A 16799-nucleotide genomic window follows, 5' to 3' on the forward strand; every position below is an offset into this window, starting at 1 on the left:
GCAGAAACATTGCGTCGATTAAGCAGCAAATTTGTGTCGTGACTGACAGAGCAGTTTTCGATCTGCAACTCAGAAAAATAATTGTAGCTTATTACACTTCATCTTATTGTCTTAGGAGCAAATAAACATCTGCTTTCTGTGATCAGTGTTAGTTCTGTGAGGCTAGACACAAGAGTCTTTGACTTTTACGTTAATTATGCGTGATTTATTGTTGGTATTTCAGATACTTAAGGTTTCCATGACTGGCCGGACCATGCTTTCCATCTGCTTCTTGCTGTTGTAAGAGTACTCCCGACCTTGTACCTCATACACTATTATTGTGGCGCCCCTACATATCGTACTAAGCGAGGTGACGCAGTGTTCTCGAGCGGTATACTCATATTCGGTAGGAGTGGTATTATATTCCCGTCCAGTCATCCAGATTCACACTTCTACTGGTTTCCATAAGTTGTTTTAGACAAATTTTGGTTCCTTAGCGACAGACTCGGCCTATTTCATTCCCAATTCCCACGTTGCATTCCACTGATTTCGTCGACGGGGAGACGTCAAACGTTCACATTTCGTCTTCCTTTCCATGCGTTTGGTTCAGAAACTACGGTAACATTTGCGATGAAAGATTTATTACATAATTACTTTTCCACATAGTTACCATGTTTGTCTATGCATTTGTTCCATCGGTCGACAGTAGTCACGGCTTTTCGACAGGAGTAAGGGTATAAACAGCAGCACACCTTGCATGTCCCAAAAGACTGTGGCCATAACTTTCTTGGCATCGCACCTGTTCAAGGAAGGATGGGAGGCAAGGTTTAGAAATATGCGCTCTCCGTGACATAAATTCATGTTGAGTGAATTCATTTCCAATACTGGGCGGCGTCCTTATGAAACATTCAACCCACTAAAATACCATCGTTTCTACCGGTTCTGCAGCGTTTCTCTTCAGGACCAGAAAAGAACCGCTACAAAGGCGGTCGAAACGTAGGCGTATTAGTTGTTTCATAATGACGCGACCTAATACCTGTAATAATTGTATTGAAACTGGTACTGGCCAGGGAACTGTAAGAAATAAACATGGATTCATTACTCGACTCAGATGTCAGAAACTGTGCAGGAAGAGAATACGATCCTTCTGATACTGCGTTAACTGCCGAACAGACAATCCCATTCACACCGCATTATTCTCCTCCAAAGGTCGTTCTGGTACTCATCGCGAACGAGTCTTCCTGTAGCTCGTTGTGTTGTCAACAGTATTCACTAAGCTGTTAACGAAGACTTTGAGTAATTACGATAACTAGAAACAGTAATACTTACCTTAAATTCTCGCCTAATTATTTAAGAGATGAGCATTCGTTTATTTCTTCCTTTCATCACAACTTTTACTCTTACTATCGAGTTGTAATACGTGATACTCAGAATTATGGGTTCCCTTCGTCTTCATCAGAGCAAGAACAAAGTTATTAACATTAAATTCAGCACCAGACACAAGAAAAATTAGAGATAATGTAACGATAATGTTCTCTTTTCTTATGAAAAGAGTAACGCCTTTAATTTCTACACACAGCACAGTATCTGACTCAGCTATTTCCGTAATTAAATGTGATACATCTTAACGCTCCCCTATTGAAACTGTTTCAGAACGCAACAGCGCGGCAGCATTTGGAAAATTTTTATCGTATCTACTTAGCCTGACATGGAAATTAAATCGCTCTTGTTACATTGTTTATTGAACGACATAAGTATTGATGGTTAAGCCTGAGCGACGGGCGAAGCATTCACCCGTAAAAATGTGAATTCTCTGGACCAAAGTCTTTAGACATTGTGAACACATGTTGCTGTTTCGAAGGTGTGTTCGATTTGTGAGTACACGATGAACCAGGGATCCTTCCGCTTTCCACTGAGCTGGTACGTTGTGGAAATTCAGTTGAACATGTTGACCACTGTCAACTCTGAATTTCATATTAACACATACAGATTTGGTGCTAGATAATATCGTCAGTACCCAAAATTAAATAATCTTAAATGTACAAAACGTGAAAACTATGAAATTTGTTCGGTCAATGATTTTTATCTTGCACGGAGAAGTCAAATTGAAAGATTACCTCGATGACAGCTGAGAGGTGTAAGACAAAGTGGGTTTCACAGGTACATCTCTACATCCACTCAACAGAAGTACGTAATGATTACATTCAGCTAATATTTATTAAGGAACAAAATTTGAGAAGCCTGTGAATGCCGAAAGTCTTTCACAGTTGACAGAATAAGATGTACACTATGCTTTACCGCTCATATCTACACTACTGTGTAAGGTGTCGGGCAAATCCAACGCCTACCATGAAAACATTGACATGATAAGCAAATCCAGTAGTATGTCACATAGCTCCGAATAAATCGTGACATTAAATTATCCAAAGTAAAACGAGTAACGAGTGAGCAAATGCAATACCACAGACTAACACAAGAATGCCTAAATGAATGTCTTACCGTGAGACAGACGCAGTTCCCAGGGGAGAAACGAGAACAGAAGCCGAGGGCAGACCCCCAAGTCGCCATCTAACCGCTAGGACCACACCCCAGCCGTACGTTTTAGCGTGAGACTTATTTGCGTCTCTGTTACGTTGCAAACTTTTAAAAACATTGCCCCACCACGAAAAGTATAACGTTTCTCATTAGATAGACAGAATTTTTGTAGGCGTAGCTTAAGGTTAACATTGAGACGCTGATTGGTCAGATGAAAACACAGCGAGATAGTTTTTTTAAACGAACTTCGGTAAATTGTAGAAAGGAGAAGTTAGGAGAGAGTTGCTTCCGAGACGGCGAGGTGAGCGGAGCTATGCTGCCCGCCGCCCCCTGACGAACACCGACAAGGTAATGAACGCACGCTATGCCGCGTAACAGCGCATAAAGCTTCACTCAGAACTGCAGAAGTCTCATCAGTTACACCCCCTTTTTGCGTAATACTAGTGTCGATCGTCAATTAAAGCTCATGGTGTTCCCATTTGCCACTTGAAGAAAAAATCTGAAACGCGATGATTTTTCTGTTATATAGTTATTGAGAAGCCACATCAGCCACTGTAATTTACGATAAGTTGGATTTGTAATTAAAGATAATTGAGGGTCACTGTCGACCACTCCAATAGTTTTCTTTTGTGAAACTTAATTTAAACCTAAATTATAGATGTATTATGGCATAGGTCATCCTTCCATCCATTGTATAAGTTGGATACCCACTCAGGGAGTATTCGTTCACATTTTTGTTGAACGGAAGTTGGTTTTTACGATCCTGTATTAAAACATTTCCTTTTATCAACAGTGCAATTTATAAACAACGTTTTGTGGATAGAATAAAATTTCCAATGGTAAACTCAACTACTTTTTGACGTTATTTTACCAGCTAACTAAAAATAGGAAAGCCTTGAACCCCTTGCCTTAATTTAGGTGCTATTAAGATTCTTTTACAGGGAGTGCATTGGAGCTGACTCTGAAATAATTAAGAATTTGGTTATATCATCGCTAGTCTCACCGAACTCTTCTGAATTCAACATGTCATGTGTGGTCTGGCGTCTCCTTAGCAGCAACAGGTCCCAGGTTCAAACTAGCCAATTCTCTAAAAAAAAGTTCAGTGTCGTTGCGCGATAGTGGTAGGGAGACAAGACTTACAACAAACAGAAACCATTCAGAATGTTAGAACTGGCCATTAAAATTGCTACACCAAAAAGAAATGCAGATGATAAACGGGTATTCGTTAGACAAATATAATAGAACTGACATGTTTACATTGGATAGATCCTCAGAAATCGGTATCCAGAACAAACACCTCTCGCCGTTATAATGGCCTTGCTACGCCTGGGCATTGATTGAAATAGAGCTTAGATGGTGTGTACAGTTACAGCTGCCCACGCAGGTTCAACACGATACCACAGTTAATCAACAGTTGTGACTGGCGTATTGTGACGAGTCAGTTGCTCGGCCACCATTGACAAAACGTTTTCAATTGGTGAGAGACCTGGAGAATGTGCTGGCCAGTGCAGCAGTCGGACGTGGTCGTGCGTTATCCTGCTGAAATGTAGGGTTTCGCAGGGATCGAATGAAGGGGAGAGCCACGGGTGGTTAGACATCTGAAATGTAGTGTCCACTATTCAATGTGCCGTCAATTCGAATAAGTGCTGACTGAGACGCGTAGTCAATGGCACCCCATACCATCACGCCCGGTGATACGCCAGTATGGCGATGACGAATACACGCTTCCAATGTGCGTTCGCCAAACACGGATGCGACCATCATGATGCTGTAAACAGAACCTGGATTCATCCGAAGAAATAACGTTTTGCCATTCGTGCACCCAGGTTCGTCGTTGAGTACACGATCGCAGGCGCTCCTGTCTGATGCAGCGTCAAGGTTAACCGCACCCATGGTCTCAGAGCTGATAGTCAGTCCATGCTGCTGCAAACGTCGTCGAACCGTTCGTGCAGATGGTTGTTGTCTTGCATACGTCCCCATCTGTTGACTCAGGGATCGAGATATGGCTGCACGATCCGTTACAGCCATGCGGATAAGATGCCTGTCACCTAGATTGCTAGTGATACGAGGCCGTTGGAAATCGAGCACGGCGTTCCGTATTTCCCTCCCGAACCCACCGACTCCATGTTCTGCTAATGGTCATTGGAATTCGACCTACGCGAGAAGCAATGTCGCGAAACAATAAACCGCAATTGCGATAGGCTACAATCCGACCTTTATCAAAGTCGGAAACGTGACGGTACGCATTTCTCGTCCTTACACGAGGCATCACAACATTTCACCAAGCAACGCCGGTCAACTGCTGTTTGTCTATGAGAAATAGGTAGGAAATTTCATGTCAGCACGTTGTAGTTGTCGCCACTGGCGCCAACCTTGTGCGAATGCTCTGAAAAACTAGCGTGTGTCGTCTGGGACCATCAATCTGAAGGAGAGGATACTCTGCGTGTGTATGAACTCTTCGAATCCGTGCTTCCAGATTTCTGTTTCTCACGCCCAAATACAGTTGCATAAACACCGTTTACTTACAGACTAAAATTCCGAGCCCTCTAGTGGCAGGGAGTTTCAACTTGGGGCAGCGAGGTGGGAAAGTCGACAGTATTATGTATGACATGTAATACTTCAACCGATGTTGAGAACAAAAATATTCGGCGGCGTCACTTTTCAGCAAGCCCTCGTAGTTTCTTCAGTCTATTTTGGACGAATTTCTAATGTGAACCGTTATTTTAGATCTTCAATTTTGTCCAATAACATTCAGAAACGTAAAATTATGCAATTTCCGAAATGCAAAAACTTAGCATACAAAGAGTAGAACATGAGTGAGTCACACATGGAATTATTTCGTACAGATAAGTGCGTCTGACACTTTGTACTGCTCTGAAGTTGAATCAGTAACACACACCAGTCACACACGAAGTTGGGGGCAGAGTATGTTGCATTTATAGGATGGTGAGAAAATGCAGTGAGTCTACAAGAGACTGTTTGCACAACACACGTGCGATCCATCGTAGAATGTTGCTCGAATGTATGGAGCCTGTACTAAACAGGGCTATCAGGGGATACTGAGCGTATAAACAGAAGGGCTTGCACGAATATTCGTAGGTTTGTTTGACAAACGAGAGAGCGTCACCGAGTTGCTGAGCAACCCGGACTGGTAGACGCTTGTAGATAGATGCCACCGATCACACGAATTTCTACTGCAGAGCTTCCAGCAACTGCAGTATGTGATGACGCAGGGATCGCGAAGACAAGAAGAGATTAATTACAGGGGCACTTAAGCAGCCACACTTCCCAGGCTCCAGAAACCTTACTACATCGTATATTGGGAAGTCTATTCTGCCATGTCTCACAGTGGTTTCCAAAGTATCGGCCAAATACAGGTGAGCCTTGGCGACAGTTAATTTTCTCCATCACAAAGACAAAAGCAATGGCATTTCTAGAACACTAGCCCATGTGAGTTGATGGAAATTGACAAGCGAATCACAGAGCAAATTAATACATTCCATTGTTCAAGGTGTAGTATTACATATAGAACAATGAAACACAAAATCAGTTAGACCTGTTTAAATATTCCTGTGGAAAGCAGAACATTGAGATAGACAAGAGATATTCTATTCAAGTTCTACTCTGAAGAGCCAAAGAAACTGGCACACCTCTAATATCGTGTAGGGCCCTCGCGAGCATGCAGAAGTGCCGTAACACGACGTGGCATGGACTCCACTAACATATGAAGTAGCGCTGGAGGGACGTGACACCATAAATCCGTAAGAGTACGAGGAGGTGGAGATCATTTCTGAACAGCACGTTGCAAGGTATCCCAGATACGCTCAATAATGTTCATGTCTGGGGAGCTTGGTTGCCAGCGGAAGTGTTTAAATTGAGAAGTGTGGTCTTGGAGCCACTCTGCAGCAATTACGGATGTGTTGGGTGTAGCACTGTAATGCTGGAATCACCCAAGTCAGTCGGAATGCGCAACGGACATTAATGGTTGCAGGATGCTTACGTACGTGTCACCTATCAGGGGTCCCATATCACACCAACTGCACACGCCCCACACCATTACAGTGTCTCCACCAGGTTGAACAATCACCTGCTGAAATGCAGTTCCTTGGCATCATCTACATTTATATTCCGAGAGCCACCCAACGGTGTGTGGCGGAGGGCACTTTACGTGCCACTGTCATTACCTCCCTTTTCTGTTTCAGTCGCGTATGGTTCGCAAGAAGAACGTCTGTCTGAAAGCCTCCGTGCGCCCTCGAATCTCTCTAATTTTACTTTCGTGATCTCCTCGGGAGGTATAGGTAGGGGGGGAAGCAATATATTCGATACGTCATCCAGAAACGCACCCTCTCGAAACCTGGCGTGCAAGCTACACCGCGATGCAGAGCGCCTCTCTAGCAGAGTCTGCCAATTAAGTTTGCTAAACATCTCCGTAACGCTATCACGCTTACCATATAACCCTGTAACGAATCGCGCCGCTCTTTTTCGGATCTTCTCTATCTCCTCCGTCAACCCGATCTGGTATGTATCCCTTACTGATGAGCAGTACTCAAGTATAGGTCGAACGAGTGTGTTGTAAGCCACCTCCTTTGCTGATGGACTACATTTTCTAAGCACTCTCCCAATGAATTTCAACCTGGTACCCGCTTTACCAACAATTAATTTTATATGATCATTCCACTTCAAATCGTTCCGCACGCTTACTCCCAGATATTTTACAGTGCTACCAGTGTATGTTCCGCTATCATATAAAGGATCCTTCTTTCTATGTATTTGCAATACATTAAATTTCCACTCCCTGCACCAAGTGCCTATCCGCTGCAGATGTTCCTGCATTTCGCTATAATTTTCTAATGCTGCAACTTCTATGTATACTACAGCATCATCCGCGAAAAGCCGCATTGAACTTCCGACACTATCTACTAGGTCATTTAAGTATTTTGTGAAAAGCAAAGGTCCTATAACACTGCCCTGTGGCACGCCAGAGGTTACCTTAACGTCCGTAGACGTCTCTCCATTGATAAAATGCTGTGTTCTGTTTGCTAAAAACTCTTCAATCCAGCCACACAGCTGGCCTGATATTCCGTAGGCTCTTACTTTATCAGGCGACAGTGCGGAACTGTAACGAACGCCTTGAGGAAGTCAAGGAAAATAGCATCTACATGGGAGCCTGTATCTAATATTTTGTGGGTCTCACACTATCGCTTTTTCCGGAATCCATATTGATTCCTACAGAGTAGATTCTGAGTTTCCAAAAAAGACATGATACTCTAGCAGAAAACATGTTCTAAAGTTCTACAACAGATCGACGTCAGAGATATAGGTCTGTAGTTTTGCTCATCTGCTCGACCCTTCTTGATGACTGGGACTACCTGTGCTCTTTTCCAATCGTTTGGAAACTTAAGTTCCTCTAGAGACTTGAGGTTCACGGCTGTTAGAAGGGGGCAGTTCTTTCGCGTACTCTGTGTAGAATCGAATTGGTATCCCGTCAGGTCCAGTGGACTTTCCTCTGTTGAGTGATTCCAGTTGCTTTTCTATTCCTTGGACACATTTCGATGTCAGTCATGAGGTTGTCTCCATGCCCGTTCGTATCCATCCGCTCGATACAATTTGGAATGAGACTCATCCGTCCAGGAAACATGTTTCCAGTCATCAACAGTCCAATGTTGGTATTCACGGGTCCAGGCGAGGCGTAAAACTTCGTGTAGTGCAGTCATCAAAGGTCCACGAGCGGGCCTTCGACTCCAAAAACGCATCTCGGTGATGTTTCTTTGAACGGTTGGCTCGCTGACACTTGTTGGTGGCCCAGCATTAAAATCTGCAGCAATTTGCAGAAGGTTTGCACTCCTTTCACGTTCAACGATTCCCTAAAGTCGTCGTTGGTCCCGTTCTAGCAGGATCTTTTTCTGGCCGCAGCGATGTCGGAGATCTAATGTTTCACCGTATTCCTGGTGAAATGGCCATACTGGAAAATTCCCACTTCAGCGGTACCTCGGAGACGCTGTGTCCCATCGCTCGTGGGCCGACCATAACACTGTGTTTAATCTTGATAGCCTGCCATTGTAGCAGCAGTAACCGATCTAACTACTACTCCGGGCGATTGTTTTCTTATATAGGCGTTGTCGATCGCAGCGCTGTATTCTGCCTGTCCACATATCTGTATTTGAATATGCATGCCTATACCAGTTTCTTTGGTGCAAGTGTATAAGATTGTGGCTACACCAGCGTTTTTCTATGGATGCGAAAACTGGACTCTTAAGAATATAGGTGAAAAATAGAAACGTGTGAAAACAATTTCCTTACATATTTTGTTGGATATACTTTAATGGCTAGAAAGAGAAACTGAATATGTAAAACATAATTAACATAGTAAAATATTATCAATTACAATGGAAAGAACATATAAACTGGACGCTAGATGCAAGAACCACTAAAGCCATGAAAAAATATGAACCAAGAGGTAAATGATCTTTATGAAAAGATGACGTGACCATAGATTTGAAGGATATGAAAGGGACCAAAAGGTCTAATCCTTCGTGGACAGATAGATAATGATGATGAATGAGAAATTTTCCATCTTCGTAAAATCTCCTACTTACCTTTCCCCCACTCCAATGAAGGAAGTGCCTTACACGTATAAGAAATGATAATACCACATCGTCACACGACATGGCTGTTTTACTAGGGTCCCAGGAGGAATGTTCAATATTAAAGGATACTACAGGAACGCTCATTTGAAACAAAATCTCAGTCACTAAACTCTTCTACCTTTCCAACAGTGTTTGAATTATTCAGCACAACTTCCTGCATTCAGGTTTTAAATTATGATTCATACCAGTTGTTTTTAAAGGCATCATTTCGTGACTAACGACCAACATTAAACGTATATCTTTGGCACCATTTGGAATAGGGCGTATGTCCTTACGATATTTTTGCTTAAATGAGTCCTCCTGTCGTATTGCTGAAAATTGATCATTCCTCCTGGAACAACCTGTGTTTAAGTATACTATTTTAGCTTTCAGTTCCATGGCAAAGGTTCAGTTGTAACTTAAAGCAACAGTAGATGGTAACGGTGCTATTCTGACAGTATCGAACATAGCTTTTAGACAGAAGGTTAATGGGAAACGAACTTTACGTGTGCAACACGGTGAATTTACCTGCTCACACCTCACAGATTTCAGTAAAAGAAAGTATTGATTTTTCTTTGCTTCTTACGTTACTGTAAGGCGTTATCGCAAGATACACGGTCAGTAGTATCAGTGGTAAACTGAACTTCATTCTACTACTTAACAACATCGTTTTACAGTGGTGATGAATCCCACTCGGTTACGGTAATAACATTTAATTCCTGCACTCCGTGTAGTAAAGCGAGCGACATACAATTCGAGATATTCAACGATGGGGTTTTTCGTACGCTGTTACCATCAGATATCTAAGCACAAGCTCGTTTTAGGTTCTGTTGTTGTTTTGCTCTTCAGTCCAGAGACTGGTTTGTTGCAGCTCTCCATGCTACTCTACCCTGTACAAGCTTCATCTCCCATTACCTACTGCAAATTACATCCATCTGAATCTGCTTAGTGTATTCATCTCTTTGGTCTCCCTCACGATTAACACCCTCCACGCTGCTCTCCAGTACTAAATTGGAGATCCCTCGACGACTCAGAACATGTCCTACAAACCTATCTCTACTTCTAGTCAAGTGGTGCCACAAATTTCTCTTCTACCCAATTCTATCCAATACCTCCTAGTTAGTTACGTGATCTACCCATCTAATTTTCAGCATTCTTCTGTAGCACCACATGTCGAAAGCTTCTATTCCCTTCTTGTCTAAACAACACTACTGGCCATTAAAATTACTACACCACGAAGATGACGTGCTACAGACGTGAAATTTAACCGAGAGGAAGACGATGCTGTGATATGCAAATGATAAGCTTTTCAGAGCATTCACGCAAGGTTGGCGCCGGTGGCGACACCTACAACATGCTCACATGAGGAAAGTTTCCAACTGATTTCTCATACACAAACAGCAGTTGACCTGCATTGCCTGGTGAAACGTTGTTGTGATGCCTCGTGTAAGGAGGAAAAATACGTACCGTCACGTTTCCGACTTTGATAAAGGTCAGATTGTAGCCTATCGCGATTTCGGTTTATCGTATCTACACATTGCTGCTCACGTTGGTCGAGATCCAATGACTGTTATCAGAATATGGAATCGGTGGGTTCAGGAGGGTAATACGGAACACCATGCTGGATCCCAACGGCCTCGTATAACTAGCAGTCAAGATGACAGGCATCTTATCCGCATGGCTGTAACCGATCGTGCAGCCACGTCTCGATCCCTGAGTCAACAGATGGGTCGTTTGCAAGACAACAACCATCTGCACGAACAATTCGACAACGTTTGCAGCAGCATGGACTATCAGCTCGAAGACCATGGCTGCGGTTACTCTTGACGCTGCATCACAGAAGGGAGCAGCTGCGATGGTGTACTCAACGACGAACCTGGGTGCACGAATGGAAAAACGTCATTTATTTCGGATGAGTCCATGTTCTGTTTACAGCATCATGAGGGTCCCATCCGTGGTTGGCGACATCGCGGTGAACGCACATTGGAAGCGTGTGATGGTATGGGGAGCCACTGGTTACACGTCTCGGTCACCTCTTGTTTGCATTGACGGCACTTTAAACAGTGGACGTTACATTTCAGATGTGTTACGACCCGTGACTCTACCTTTTATTCGATCCCTGCGAAACCCTACATTTCGGCAGGATAATGCACGACCGCATGTTGCAGGTCCCGTATGGGCCTTTCTGGATACAGAAAATGTTCGACTGCTGCCCTTACCAGCACATTCTCCAGATCTCTCACCAATTGAAAACGTCTGGTTAATGGTGGCCGAGCAACTGACTCGTCACAATACACCAGTCATTACTCCTGATGGACTGTGGTATCTTGTTGAAGCTGCATGGGCAGCTGTACCTGTACACGCCATCCAACCTCTGTTTGACTCAATGCCCAGGCGTATCAAGGCCGTTATTACGGCCAGGGGTTGTTGTTCTGGGTACTAATTTCTCAGAATCTATGCACACAAATTGCGTGAAAATGTATGTCCAATGAATATCTGTTTATCATTTGCATTGCTTCTTGGTGTAGCAAATTTTAATGGCCAGTTGTGTACTTGTCGTCCACGTTTCACCTCCATAGACGGCTAGACTCCAGGCAAATACTTTCAGAAACGACTTAATGACACTTAAACCTATACTCGATGTTAACAAACTTTTGTTCTTTAGAAATGCTTTCCTTTCCTTGCCATTGTCATTCCACATTTTATATCATCTCTGCTTCGACCAACATCAGTTATTTTGCTCCCCAAATAGCAAAACTCATTTACTATTTTTATCGTCTCATTTCCTAATCTAATTCCCTCAGCATAACCCGATTTAATTCAACCACATTCCATTATCCTTGTTTCGCTTTTGCTGATGTTCATCTTAAATCCTCCTTTCAGGACACTTCATTCCGTTCAACTGCTATTCCAGGTCCTTTGCTGTCTCATTGCTGGTTCATTGAGGAGGGGGGGGGGGGGGGACTTTAAGAACTAATATGTACGAAGGCTGCGTCAATTTAAATAATTAAATTCCTGATCTTTACGTAGTGTCGATTTGGCGTTGTTAGATTTGATTTCTACTGGGCCAAAGACGGAGCACTTCTGAAGAGTTGATGGAAATAAGCCAGAAACGACCAACATATTGGGACACAGTGTATTGTACCTAATCAGTCTGGCCCTTGAATGTTTGTTTACGCAACTTATCGGCACTGATAATGGATAATCACCCTCTCGTATGCAGTAGGGATGTCCAAGAGAGCGTTCTTATCGGCTGTGGTCATCGGAGCAAGAGCAGTCACGGACAGAAAATGTCAGTCACAAGGCAAAATATAATCTGTCAGCATATTAATACAGACCATGGTTTCCATAAATAACTTTACACGCATCAGGGAAGCTTTTTTTTTTTTTTTTTTTTTTTTTTTTTTTTTTTTTTTTTTTTTTTCCCTCTCTTTCTTTAATAGATCGCGACCATTTTCTGCCTGAAGTACTCCGCTGTCCCTGACGATCTCACCTTTAAAGAGATACTAACTTCATCTTCCTAAAGGAATGTAAAAACACTAACAGTTAGGGAGGAAATGTATTGTTTAGATACGATTTACGGTAAGGCATCACGTTAACGACGAACACGAGGGAGACACGCACAGGTGGATTGAAACTGATTGTGAGTTTAAACGTAGGCTTACGAGGCCATTGCCACAGTCGATGCAATTTTTCTAAGTGTAAAGCTACCGACGTTTCAGTCACCGTTGTGAGTGACCTTCTTTGTTTACTGTAAAGAAAACACTCTCAGGAAGGTCACTTGTAACAGTGACGGAAACTATGGTAGCTTTACATATTGATAATGCGGGCAGAAAGCCGCAGAAATTTTATTGACTGAGTTTATTTGGTGATGAAGCTGGATAGTAAATTGCTTTACAATCATAGATACAGAATCCGGGTTGACTTTCTCAGTGTTCACGTGTGGCGCAACGTTCGGCTTCAGGAGGACTGATTTTACTTTCCACGACCGTTTTCAAGACAACAGTTCCCCTAGTGCTTAAGCAGTATTAATTCTCAGGGTCTTGTTTTCTTTCAGTTGTACATCTACATCTACATCTACATTTACATTTACATTTATACTCCGCAAGCCACCCAACGGTGTGTGGCGGAGGGCATTTTACGTGCCACTGTCTCTACCTCCCTTTTCTGTTCTAGTCGCGTATGGTTCGTGGGAAGAACGACTGTCTGAAAGTCTCCATGCGCGCTCGAATTTCTCTAATTTTACATTCGTGATCTCCTCGGGAGGTATAGGTAGGGGGAAGCAGTATATTCGATACCTCATCCAGAAACGCACCCTCTCGAAACCTTGCGAGCAAGCTACACCGCGATGCAGAGCGCCTCTCTTGCAGAGTCTGACACTTGAGTTTGCTAAACATCTCCGTAACTCTATCACTGTTACCGAATAACCCTGTGACGAAACGCGCCGCTCTTCTTTGGATCTTCTAGGTAGGTTCTTTACTTGTCAAAAGAGGAAAGCAGATTCATTTTTAGTCGGCTGAATGTCTTGTCTAGAAGACGATGTTTATCCTCGAAAATTATCTCGTGGTTCTTTTTGCAGAGATAATCGTTGTACGTCTGCAAGCGCTTCGTCGATATTCACCCGTTGTGCCTATTCTTATTGTCAGATGACTCACTTTAGCAAATGACGCTTCAAAAGTATTTTCATGTAATGTTTAAAATTATTTAATTCTTTATAGGACATATCAGTATTGGATAGAAAAATCTCTCAGTGCAATATAATTTATTATCGCCACAAATACGGATGCACATATTCTGCAACTCGTAAGTATAGTTCATGCGAGCTCGAGAAAATCTCAAATAAGTGAACGCTACATGACACATTACATTGCTGACACATTGGTTTTCATTTATGTTATTGTTACAACGGATTATTATAATTTACAATGGAGTCAGAGACTGGCAACAGTGAAAGGTAAGATCTTGGCGATCGCTGCTTGTCCCGTAAGCTGTGGCGGTGGCAGTGGCAGTCTCAGTGTCTATTGCAGCTGTAACGAAAAGTCTCCTATCGAGTTCTCAACATGCAGCACTTGGTCGTCGTTATGCGATTCCTCATCGTATCTCAGTTCAAGACAAAAGTGATTGTAGCCAAACCAAGTCGAGCCAATGGATTTAATAGAAGTGGGGCTTAAAAAACGAATCTCTGACCACAATGTAACTACGTCCATCGTGAACAAGAACAGGTAATATGAACCGTGCGGTGTGCCGGAGCTCTGTCCCATAAGCTCAGTGAGACGAGGCAACGTTCGAGTAGAGTTCGAGTATCAAACTGTATTCAATTTACACTTCCTCAGTGCGGTGTCTTGTGTATTTCTTTCTGTTACCGTTACCTTTATTTAAACATTAAGACATAACATGAAGGTCTTACAGACGTTAGGGACCACCTTGTTTCGTCCATGACACAAATAAAGCCAATAGAAAGTAATAGTGGGTACAGCAACGCAGTCTGTATCCAATGAGATACAAAAAGCACAATAGGTACGCTACACTAGATTCCGCGTTATGCTACGACCAGTAATTCCGTTTTGGTCGTTTGACGTCCAGGCTTATCTCCAAAGCCGGTACGAACAACGTTCACTTGAGAGAGGATGTTCATAGCGACCGCGTTGCATTTGCAAACATTTCACCATTTGCTGGAACATTCTTTCCTATAACCTCCGCGACACACCTGCATCCGCCATTACCGAAGTGGCATGCACGCGAGGTATTAGGTAGTGTACGTCCATGAGTGGAGGACTGCCCATAGCAGTCCCCACAAACATATAGTGGATTAAGGTCCGGGGAAAGTGGATCTCCACGACCAATCCATTTCCCTGGGACTCCTTCATTTAAATCGTTACACACATTCATTCCAAAGTATGGCGGTGCAGCATCATGCTGAATCCATCAAGGTAAAATTTGTTTAATGCAAATGTCAGGCAAACTATTGCTAAGGAACGTACGACACAGGAGCGCATTCAACTTGTTCGGAACTATAGAAGGACCAAAAAGAAGTCTTTCCATGATTCCATCCCACAGGTCTATGCCAAAACTTGCCTAAAAGCTACTTTCGCGGGTGACGTGTTCCGACCAATAATGGCTGTTGTGGAGGTTGAAAATAACTTTACAAGTGAAGCTAGATTCATCAAGCTATTTATAAAATGTTGAATATCTTCCACTTGGTGCACTAACCGTCCACAAATCTGTACTCGTGGATTGCGTTCTCGTGGCCAGTGGTGCTGAGTTAACACATAACGATACGAATGCAGTTCATCAGTGTGAAACACTTCAACAACCAGTCTTCGGGATATCTGGAATTTCCAAGCAGTATCACGGGTTCAATGCCGAGGTGACTGGTGAACCGTTCCGAGAATCGTGTCTTCTGCCTGTCTAGTGCTTGGATGCCTCTGTCCGTTGCTTTTGGATGAAGCTTTCTGTTTCCCGTAGGCGTTGCTCCAGGCGACGGAAAACATTCTTATCAGGGTGGCGCCTTTGAGGGTACCATGCAACATATGCACGATCAGCAGCAGCAGCTTGGTTATCGGGCGCACCCAGCACCACAACCATATCAACATATCCTTCGTTTGTGTACTCCGTCGGGATGCCGCCCTATATGAACTTCACAGGACCACTTATGGTTCTGCACTGCGCGGTTAGTCGACACATGCTTAATTTGGCAATTATGATCGACATTGCGGGTGCTTTTGATAATCTCTGGTGGCCCGCAAAGTTCAAGAAGACCAGACAATTACTCGAAACACTATACAACAGTCCACCAGACTCTTGTAAGAACAGAGTAGGCGAATGCCAGACGGACGGCCGAAAAGTAATCAGACAAGTTACAATACGCTGCCCCCAAGGATCGATCTCTGGGACACTACTATTGAACCCATCCTGCAACTACTGGAAGGAACAATGACAGATGGAGTTGTCGCATACGCAGACGATCTTTTAGTCGTAGTGTCTGCTAACAATAGGTCCCCAGTAGAAGGAAGAGCAAATGGAACACTTAAAACAATAACGGAATGGTGTCACAACAAACGCAAGACAGCCGACAACAAAACAACATACATTTTTCTGAAAGGGTCCCTCCACAGAAACCCTAGTGTAAAAGTAGGAGGCACAAACACTAAACGAGCAGTCACCACACGCTATCTTGTGTTACACATAGACAAAAAGCAAAATTTCCATACACCCTTGCGCATTGTCACAAACAAAGCAGCAAAAAATGCTGCACAAACTGGTAAGACTAAATTAAGAACAATTTAAACTCTCCTTGTCAGGTAAACACCATTGCTCTCTCTTCGAGTCGGTACTTACTTTCGTCGCCAGCACATGGGCTCACAGGTTGAGCATATCAACAAACCGCATCCTCGTCAGACAAGCAGAAAGGAACGGCTTACTTAAGCCATCGGGAGCTTTCAGCACCACGTCAGTGGAATCACTCTTTGTGGTGCACGGATCCTACCCAACAGACATTACGATAAGATAAAGAGCGTTATGTACTGGCTTAAGGTCGGTAGGCACGACCAGGTTCGAAAGGTCACTGGGGTACCAACTGACACGAAACGCCAACTTAAATCTTGGAGGATGGTTATCTGGCAAGGTGGGTGGGACACAAGCGATAGGGGCCGCAGGCTC

The 16799-nt window shown here is 43.4% G+C and overlaps 1 protein-coding gene across 1 annotated transcript in view; it reads right to left on the reverse strand.

Moving 5' to 3' along the window:
• The window catches only part of LOC126267066 (synaptic vesicle membrane protein VAT-1 homolog), a 266094-nt gene extending 249517 nt beyond the window's left edge, over window positions 1-16577 (reverse strand). The window contains exon 1 of the mRNA XM_049971913.1: window positions 16479-16577. The gene's annotated coding sequence lies outside the window, so the exon portion shown is untranslated. The remainder of the gene's footprint in view (window positions 1-16478) is intronic.
• Between the last annotated feature and the right edge of the window lie 222 nt (window positions 16578-16799).

The sequence above is a fragment of the Schistocerca gregaria genome, chromosome 4, assembly GCF_023897955.1.
Source record: "Schistocerca gregaria isolate iqSchGreg1 chromosome 4, iqSchGreg1.2, whole genome shotgun sequence".
NCBI lineage: Eukaryota > Metazoa > Arthropoda > Insecta > Orthoptera > Acrididae > Schistocerca > Schistocerca gregaria.